Raw genomic sequence first — 8391 nt, forward strand, 5'->3', positions numbered from 1 at the left:
AAAAGAAAAAGAAAGAATCAAAACAGGCAGAACAGCAGCAGGTGGACCTACAAAAAAACAGAGCAAGGATTAAATAAAAATCCACCTTTTGCTTTCATAAAAGATTCCTAGCACCCTACTCACCACCCAAGGAGACCTGCAGACAGCCAGGAAAGAGAGAGAGGCAGAAAGGAGGCCACCAGGTGCCTTTTATACATGCCCTTGATTAGAGGGGAGGGGCCAACTTGAGCACACATACCCAAAGTATTGAGTGCTCACTACAGTATGATATGGTTTGTGGTGGTTTGGTTGCTCTCTGAATGTGATAATGACATGAATTGATGAACTGTGTGGAGGAATGTTAGGTCCAAGTCCAGTATTGCGAACTTTGCTGTTAAAAGTGGAACTGAGTAAGTAGGAGCTGGGACCAGGGGGACATCAATCCGTGACGGACAGGTCAGCAGGTGCAGTGGGTTTGGTGTGATGAGTGGGCTGGGTGCAGGGGTGCTGTACACCAAATGCCAAATTGGCGGACAGAAGACGGCAGCCCCGCGTGTTGAGGTGGAGCCCGTCAGCCCCAAAAAGATGGCTCCACTCCCAGAAAGCATCAAAGTTGTTAATAAAACCCAGGCTGTGGGAACTACAGGCGGAGGAGAGCCAGGTGTTGAGGCTGAGCAACCTGCTGAAGCAGCCTATTCCTCTGCCGCAAGTGGGGGTGGGGCCAGAAATAAAAACATTTACCTGATATTGTCCAAGCAACGTGAAAAGATGAAGGAAATCCAGCTTTAACAGCTCGGACTGCTGTTTACGGATATCGTTGGTGCCGAAGTGGATTATGATCCTGTTGGCCTGCGGCTGGGACCTCAGGATGCCCGGGATTCTGTCGGCGATGTCCATAACAGTGGCTCCCGGGAACGACAGGGTGAGCGCCCCCCTCATCCGCACGTTCCTCACGATGGTTCATCTGACTCCAGGAGACAAAGTCACTGACCAGATTCCTGTACTCGTCCTCTCCATCATCCTTAATACACCCCACGATGGCTGTGTCATCTGCAAATTTCTGGATGTGACACAGCTCTGAGTTGTAACAGAAGTCAGAGGTGTAGAGTGTGAAGAGGAGGGGGGCCAGCACCGTCCCCTGGGGTGCTCCTGTGCTGCTAATAACAGTGTCAGATGTGGTGTCCTTTAGCCTGACGTACTGCGGTCTCTCTGTGAGGTAGTTACCAATCCAGGACACCAAGCAGGGGTCCACCTGCATCTCCCTCAGTTTGTCCAGAAGCATCAGGGGCTGGATTGTGTTGAAGGCGCTTGAAAAATCCAAGAAGAGGATCCTCACTGTGCCCCTCCCCTTATCCAGATGAACTTGGACACGGTGTAGGAGGTAGAGAATAGCATCCTCCACACCCACACCTGCTTGATAGGCAAACTGTAGGGGGTCCTGGGCCTGTTGCACTTGGGGCTTGAGGAGATTGAGGATGAGCCGCTCCAGCGTCTTCATCAGCTGGGATGTAAGTGCCACCGGTCTGTAATCGTTCAGCTCACCAGGACGGTTTTTCTTTGGAACTGGAACAATACAGGATGTTTTCCACAGGGTAAACACTTTCCCCAGCTATAGACTGTGGTTGAAGACATGCTGGAGTGGTTCCCCCAGTTCAGCAGTGCAGGTCCTAAGCAGACGAGGAGGCACTCCGTCAGGGCCTGCTGCTTTCCATGGGTGGAGCTTCCTCAGTTCTCCCCTCACCTGTTCTGCTGTTATGTGTGGAGGGTGTTGAGATGGGGGGAGGGGTAAAGGTTGGCAGGGGGGCTGCACAGGGGATGAAGTCAGGGAGGTTGTGTACTGCAGTGGGGGAGGGGGGACAGTGGGCTGGTCAAAGCGGTTAAAGAAGATGTTCAGCCTGTTTGCTTCTTCCACTGTCCCCCCCGCTGTCATGGCCTTTGATCTGAAGCCTGTGATGGTGTTGACACCATCCCAGACCTCCTTCATACGGGCTCTCACTCAGTTTATCCTCCATCTTCCTTCTGTAGGTGTCCCTCGCCACCTTCAGGCATTGTTTCACCTCCCGCTGTGCTAATTGCATTGCCTCCTTGTCATGATTCATGAAAGCCACCTTCTTCCTGTTGAGGGCAGCTTTGACATCTTGTGTTATCCAAGGTTTGTTATTTGGATAACAACGGACAGTCTTATTGGGGGAGACTACATCCAGCGAGAAGTTGATGTAGTCCGTCAGACAGTGAGTCTGCTCCTCTATGTCCTCACCATGTTGTCCCAGCAGTACATCCCAATCAGTGATGTCAAAGCAGTCTCTCAGGGCATCCTCTGCCTCAGGTGACCACTTCCTGATCGAGCGTGTGGTTTTAGACATCCTTTTGACCAGGGGGGTGTACTGTGGCTGTAGGTGAACCAGGTTGTGGTCAGACTTTCCAAGTGGGGGGAGGGGGGTGGCTCTGTAGGCATCCTTCACATTGAAATACAGCAGGTCTATTGTTCTGTTGTTCCTTGTTGGACAGTCTACAGCCTGGTAGAAGGAGGCCAAGGTAGGGTCCAGGGAAGCATGATTAAAATCCCCAGATATGACCGTAAACACCTCGGGGTGCTTTGTCTGCAGCCTTGCTGTTACTGTGTGTATCTTCTCACAGGCAGCTGATGCATCCGCGCTGGGCAGGATGTAAACACAGAGTACGATCACGTGACTAAGCTCCCTTGGCAAGTAATATGGCCGCAGACTAACGGCTAACAGTTCCAAGTCATGGCAACACAGTTCCTTTTTCACTGAGACATGTCCTGGGCAACACCAATGTTTGTTCACATACATGATGAGCCCCCCACCTCTGCTCTTACCGCAGGCGTTCATGTCTCTGTCAGCTCTCACAGCAGTGAAACCCGGTAGATCCAAGTTAGCGTCCGGTATCGCATCAGTGAGCCATGTTTCTGTGAAGATGTATAAGCTGCACTCGCGATAACTCCGCTGATTGTTCAGTGCCAACAGCTAGTCCATCTTGTTAGGTAGTGAGTTGACGTTCCCCATTAGTACAGAGAGGATCACTGGCTTAAAACGTCGTCGAGCAGCCTTTAGCTTAGATCCTGACTTGCAGCTTCTGTACTTCTTCCTCAGCTCTTTCGGTACATTGTGCTGCATTCCGACATTAGTCTTCAATGCAAAAAGTTCCTCTCTTGAATAAACAAGACGACGTGCAAGTGTCATGCTAGAGTTAAAAAATATTCAATAGGATATATATATATATATATATATATAAAGGAATAAAATGATAAGAAAGAAAGAAAGAAACACTCGGGTGCGTAAGAGATACTGGTAAAGCAGCCGTCTCCTACAGCGCCGTTAAAAAATAAAATAAAATAAAAAAAAATATATATATAATATATATATAATTATATAACATATTATAATAAATATATAATATATATAAAATATATCAGACAATTACATAGACTCAACTTACGGTGATTGTATGTCACATGCACATTCAATGAAATGCAGTTAGCATCCACGCAAAAGTGCAAAAAGAACTAGTAGTGTGAATATGGGACAGTTAACGTACATTTACCACCGACATCACCGCAAATGATGTAAAAAAATATAAAGCAAGTTTGGTCAGTTAAACACAGTTTTGGGCGGTAACAGTATGTGGGTAGGGTACTGTTCCAAAGCCACTTTACTGGAAAAGTTGGGGCCTAAACGTTAAAGGTGAAGAACCTCTGTTCAGAGATACAGAGGATCAGCTGCTCCTGAACCCTCCCATCCAATAGCTTTCCACATGTGTTATGATTCAGGGCTCTATGTTTTCGCCCACTAACCCACCAAATACAGGTGAAAGCTGAAATTGGTGGGTAGAAATAAAAACTTACCATCACAGGTGGGTGATGAATTAGTGTAACGTCTGAAAGATGATAAAATCCAAAATCCTGTTTTTGTGACATTTCAAATGTCACAAAAATAAAATCCAGCTGAGAGTGGTAAAGAACACTCAGATTTCTCCCACACTGAGAAGGTTTAAAACTTTTGCTAACTGGTTTCGTGTTCACTAAATTTTTAAACAACATGAACTCGTTTGTTGCAACAAAAATGGATTAGAATAAAGTTTTTATGAAAACACTGAATAAAAATTCTTACCAACTGTTTATTAATGCTAAATTAGAATAAACAGAAGCTCTGAGTGATACTAAATATGAGCTGGAAGAGTCGACCCTTCTAAACGCTTCATTCATCACTGTGATGAATGAATCACTACATTTCCCATCAACATTGTTTCAGACAGAAGGATAAACAAAAGCCTGGCAGTGGTTACACCATTTGACCTACTAGGCTGGTTAACTGGTGTGGAAGAAATTTTACTTATTATGCTCTCTATATAATATTATAAATACTACTATAATTACTTCCTTTACTATATTCATTTATAAATTGTATTTACACTGATTGTTACTATATGACACTTTTTACATTGTACATTTTTACTCATCATGCTTTTATTCACTTTTAAGGTTTATTCTCTTCATATACATGCTCTGTTAAAAGTTCACTACGAGGGTAAGATGATCTTTATCTGGTCCTTCCTCAGACCCTTAGTCACAATGGTTCTGGTGGAGACACAACTATGTGAGGTTGTTTTGACGTTGTTTTAAAGCTGTGTGTCCACCCAAGGTCTTCAGGAAGGAGGATTCTTTCTACAGAAATGTAGTAAGTAAAAAAAACTATTGTTTTTCCTCTTGCCTCCCCAGAGTCTCTCTTGAATTCTTGCGAGTTGGGAATTTGCCATAATTACCTCATAATTCAGCCAAAGGTAATTATTTAAAAACAAAAACAATCAGTATCATTTTCATCATTTCATCATTTCAATCAGGACACATCGTTCACTCAGTTTTGACTATCAATTCATCCTTCTCTAGTTGTGGATGGTACGTTTAAAAAGCATGTTTTCACCTGATATAACTTCCTCCAGCTTTTTCAGGGAATGCTGCTTCAGAAGATAAAGATTAAACAGATGATTTTTCTCTGAGAATCAATATCTGCTGACAAATAATGGCCAATGATGGTGTCAGTCTGAGGATTCTCAGCTCAGATAACAAAAGGAAGCAGCTGGTAAAAAGGTTCCTGCCGCCCAGAGACAGCATGTCTGAGGGTGGACTGATTCACTGGAGGGAAAGTAAAAAATCTCCACTTTTAATTTCTTTTCTTTCTGTGTGGGAAACTTCAGCCCTGAACCTGATTAAAACCGGGATTGTGGAAGAATAATTCCTTTGTTCTGTCATTGATCCAGCTTGTTCTACACTGTAAAATTAAACAAGCTGCTTTTATTAAAAGTATGTTTTCATTAACTTGATTAAGTTTAATGAACTGGAAAGATGTGAGCTTGAAGGAGTTTAATTAAGCTAAAAAATTTGAGTTTGATAGATGTTTATGAGGTTGAAAAAACTTGATAAATCAAACATAAATTGGAAGAGAAACTTTAATAAATAAATAAAAATAAAATTTTGTATGTATTTTCAACTACATGAATACTGTAGTGCAGCTTCCTTAAAGTAAGAGATGCCGTGTAAATAGTTGCTGCTTTGATGAGCTGACGTCTCTGAACGCAGCAGGAAGTTGGTGTGGACGTGGGATGAGCTGACGTCTCTGAACGCAGCAGGAAATTGGTGTGGACGTGGGATGAGCTGACGTCTCTGAACGCAGCAGGAAGTTGGTGTGGACGTGGGATGAACTGACGTCTCTGAACGCAGCAGGAAGTTGGTGTGGACGTGGGATGAACTGACGTCTCTGAACGCAGCAGGAAGTTGGTGTGGACGTGGGATGAACTGACGTCTCTGAACGCAGCAGGAAGTTGGTGTGGACGTGGGATGAGCTGACGTCTCTGAATGCAGCAGGAAGTTGGTGTGGACGTGGGATGAGCTGACGTATCTGAACGCAGCAGGAAGTTGGTGTGGACGTGGGATGAGCTGACGTCTCTGAACGCAGCAGGTAGCTGGTGTGGATGTGGGATGAGCTGATGTCACTGAACGCAGCAGGAAGCTGGTATGGATGTGGGATAAGCTGATGTCACTGAACGCAGCAGGAAGCTGGTATGGACGTGGGATGAGCTGACGTCTCTGAACGCAGCAGGTAGCTGGTGTGGATGTGGGATGAGCTGATGTCACTGAACGCAGCAGGAAGCTGGTATGGATGTGGGATAAGCTGATGTCACTGAACGCAGCAGGAAGCTGGTATGGACGTGGGATGAGCTGACGTCACTGAAGGCAGCAGGAAGTTGGTGTGGATGTGGGATAAATTGACGTTCCTGAATGGAACAGGAAGTTAGTGTGGACCTAGTTTTAAATTAAATAATGTCAGACCACTGACCTTTCTGTGAAGCTGCAGCAGCTTCCTGGATAATAACCAGTAACTGGAGAGCAGTGACATGACAACACCAACAACCATTAGAAATCCTTTATCATCATCATCATCATCATCATCATTCTAACAGCTAAACTGTATTTGATGTCTGAAACAATATTTCTCAAGTGGGGGGATACGTACCCCTCAGGATATTTCCTGGGAATGTGTCAGGGTTTTCCTAACATAAAATAAGACACAAGAACTCAGGATAGGTTTTCAGCACATCATGATGGGGAGAGACCAGAGTCAGATAATCACTCAAGAGTGTCTGTCTGTCAACTCCAAAGTCTTCACACCAGCTGAGCCTTTTTATTGAGTGGATTGTGTAAATCTGCCAAACCAGATATGCAAATATACTTCAGAGAAGTGCAGTTATTTTGTATATCAGCACTCACCACATCCTGTCTTTCTACATTGTTATGTGGGTGGTGCGCCAGTTGTTAGAAACATCAAAGAGGAACTTCAAATGTCAAAAGATTAAAAGTTTCTAACATTTCCCTCCTGTTTGACATTAAAAGTTACATTTCAAAGTTATTTGTTAAAACGCATGAATAACTGGAACTCAAAAGGTATGAGAGTAAAGCATAAACGAGAATCAAAAATGTGTAAATAAAGTTCACTACCAAAACATCAGACCGTATCACTTGTTCTCACATTTTCGATACAGACATCATATCAGTGAACATTAACAAAATCACAGAGCAGAGTCATCGTCCTTCTCCGGTACGGCATGATATTGCTGGGCAAACATTACTTGTTGCATGTAAGCATTTGAAACTGCACAAGAAATCAGGGCCTTAATACATGGGATAACACAGGAAATTAAGACACAGAATATAATTAACACAGCGATTACTGGTGCACAGAATTTTATCAGCACATGCCACCAGGAATCACCGGCCATCCAGGACCACAAATCCCATGACCGGGGAGCAACATGGTCTTTGCTCATTCCATCCTGGAGATTTCTCAAACCTTGCATTGCTTCTGCCACGTCTCCATTGATCTCATCTGGAATGTATGTACAGCAGGTAGCATTGATTATGAAGCAGACTCCTCCTTGTGCTTGTCTAAAACCATGCGCTTTTCCAGAACTATCATTCTAATTGCGTCAGTTTCTCTGTTCTGTCCGTCATCAATTGCAATGGAGAGGTTCACTAAAGTCTTAAACCTGTAGTCAACAGTTTCTATGTGAAGTAAATTCTTTGCCACTCCAGTCCAGGGGAACAAAGCGAGGGTGACCTTTCCAAGCTTTGTCCAGTGTTTGTGTTACTCTTAATCAGCTCATGTGGTGGAGGAGTAAGATATATTCGCCTATAGATGCTTGGCCACAACAGGAATAGGGAGACCACCAGGGTTGTGAGGCACGTTAGGTCAAAATCAGCAACAAATTGCTCTATATTTAATATTTTTCAAGACATTGGTGTTTTGGCATCAGATGATGTTTTTGACAGAATGTTAACAAGGGGCGCTGATTTTGATTTAAATACTTATATCAATAACCTTGATACTCAATTAGATATGTCTTCTTATATTTCTTCTGATAAAGAGATAAAAGTTACTTTTATAGACCATAATTTTAAAAGAATGGGTATTAGGGGAATTGCATACTTTTATTTCATCTTTAAACTTTTACAAACTTTTAATTATAATACTCCAAAAACTCGCAATGGTCCCAGAATATCCCAAAATAACATTAAAAATAATGATTTTAACATTCTATCATTTTTGGATGATAAATATATATATATATATCCAGCATGGAATAAATAAAATAATATATCTATTATATCTTTATTTCCTGGGCGGGACCTCTTTTTAGGAAGTTTTAGTCCCAACCTCACTACTTTAAATCATACAACAAATACCTTTAAACAATTACTAGATGTTTTGCAATTGATTAATACCAAATAAAAGTATCAAAACATAGATCATGTTCTCCAAAACAAAGATCATGTTCTTAAAGGGCAGCAAGGTATCTTTATAAATCAAATTAAAAAGAATTTAATGTTAGTTTCTCCTT

The 8391-nt window shown here is 42.9% G+C and overlaps 1 long non-coding RNA gene across 1 annotated transcript; it reads left to right on the forward strand.

Moving 5' to 3' along the window:
- The first annotated feature begins 339 nt into the window (after nt 1-339).
- Nucleotides 340-6766, forward strand: LOC121634976. Its single transcript, XR_006009331.1, has 3 exons — nt 340-424; nt 3297-3301; nt 6757-6766. It is a non-coding gene; the product is annotated as an uncharacterized LOC121634976 (long non-coding RNA).
- The last annotated feature ends 1625 nt before the right edge of the window (nt 6767-8391 follow it).

Source organism: Melanotaenia boesemani, chromosome 23, assembly GCF_017639745.1.
Source record: "Melanotaenia boesemani isolate fMelBoe1 chromosome 23, fMelBoe1.pri, whole genome shotgun sequence".
Lineage (NCBI taxonomy): Eukaryota > Metazoa > Chordata > Actinopteri > Atheriniformes > Melanotaeniidae > Melanotaenia > Melanotaenia boesemani.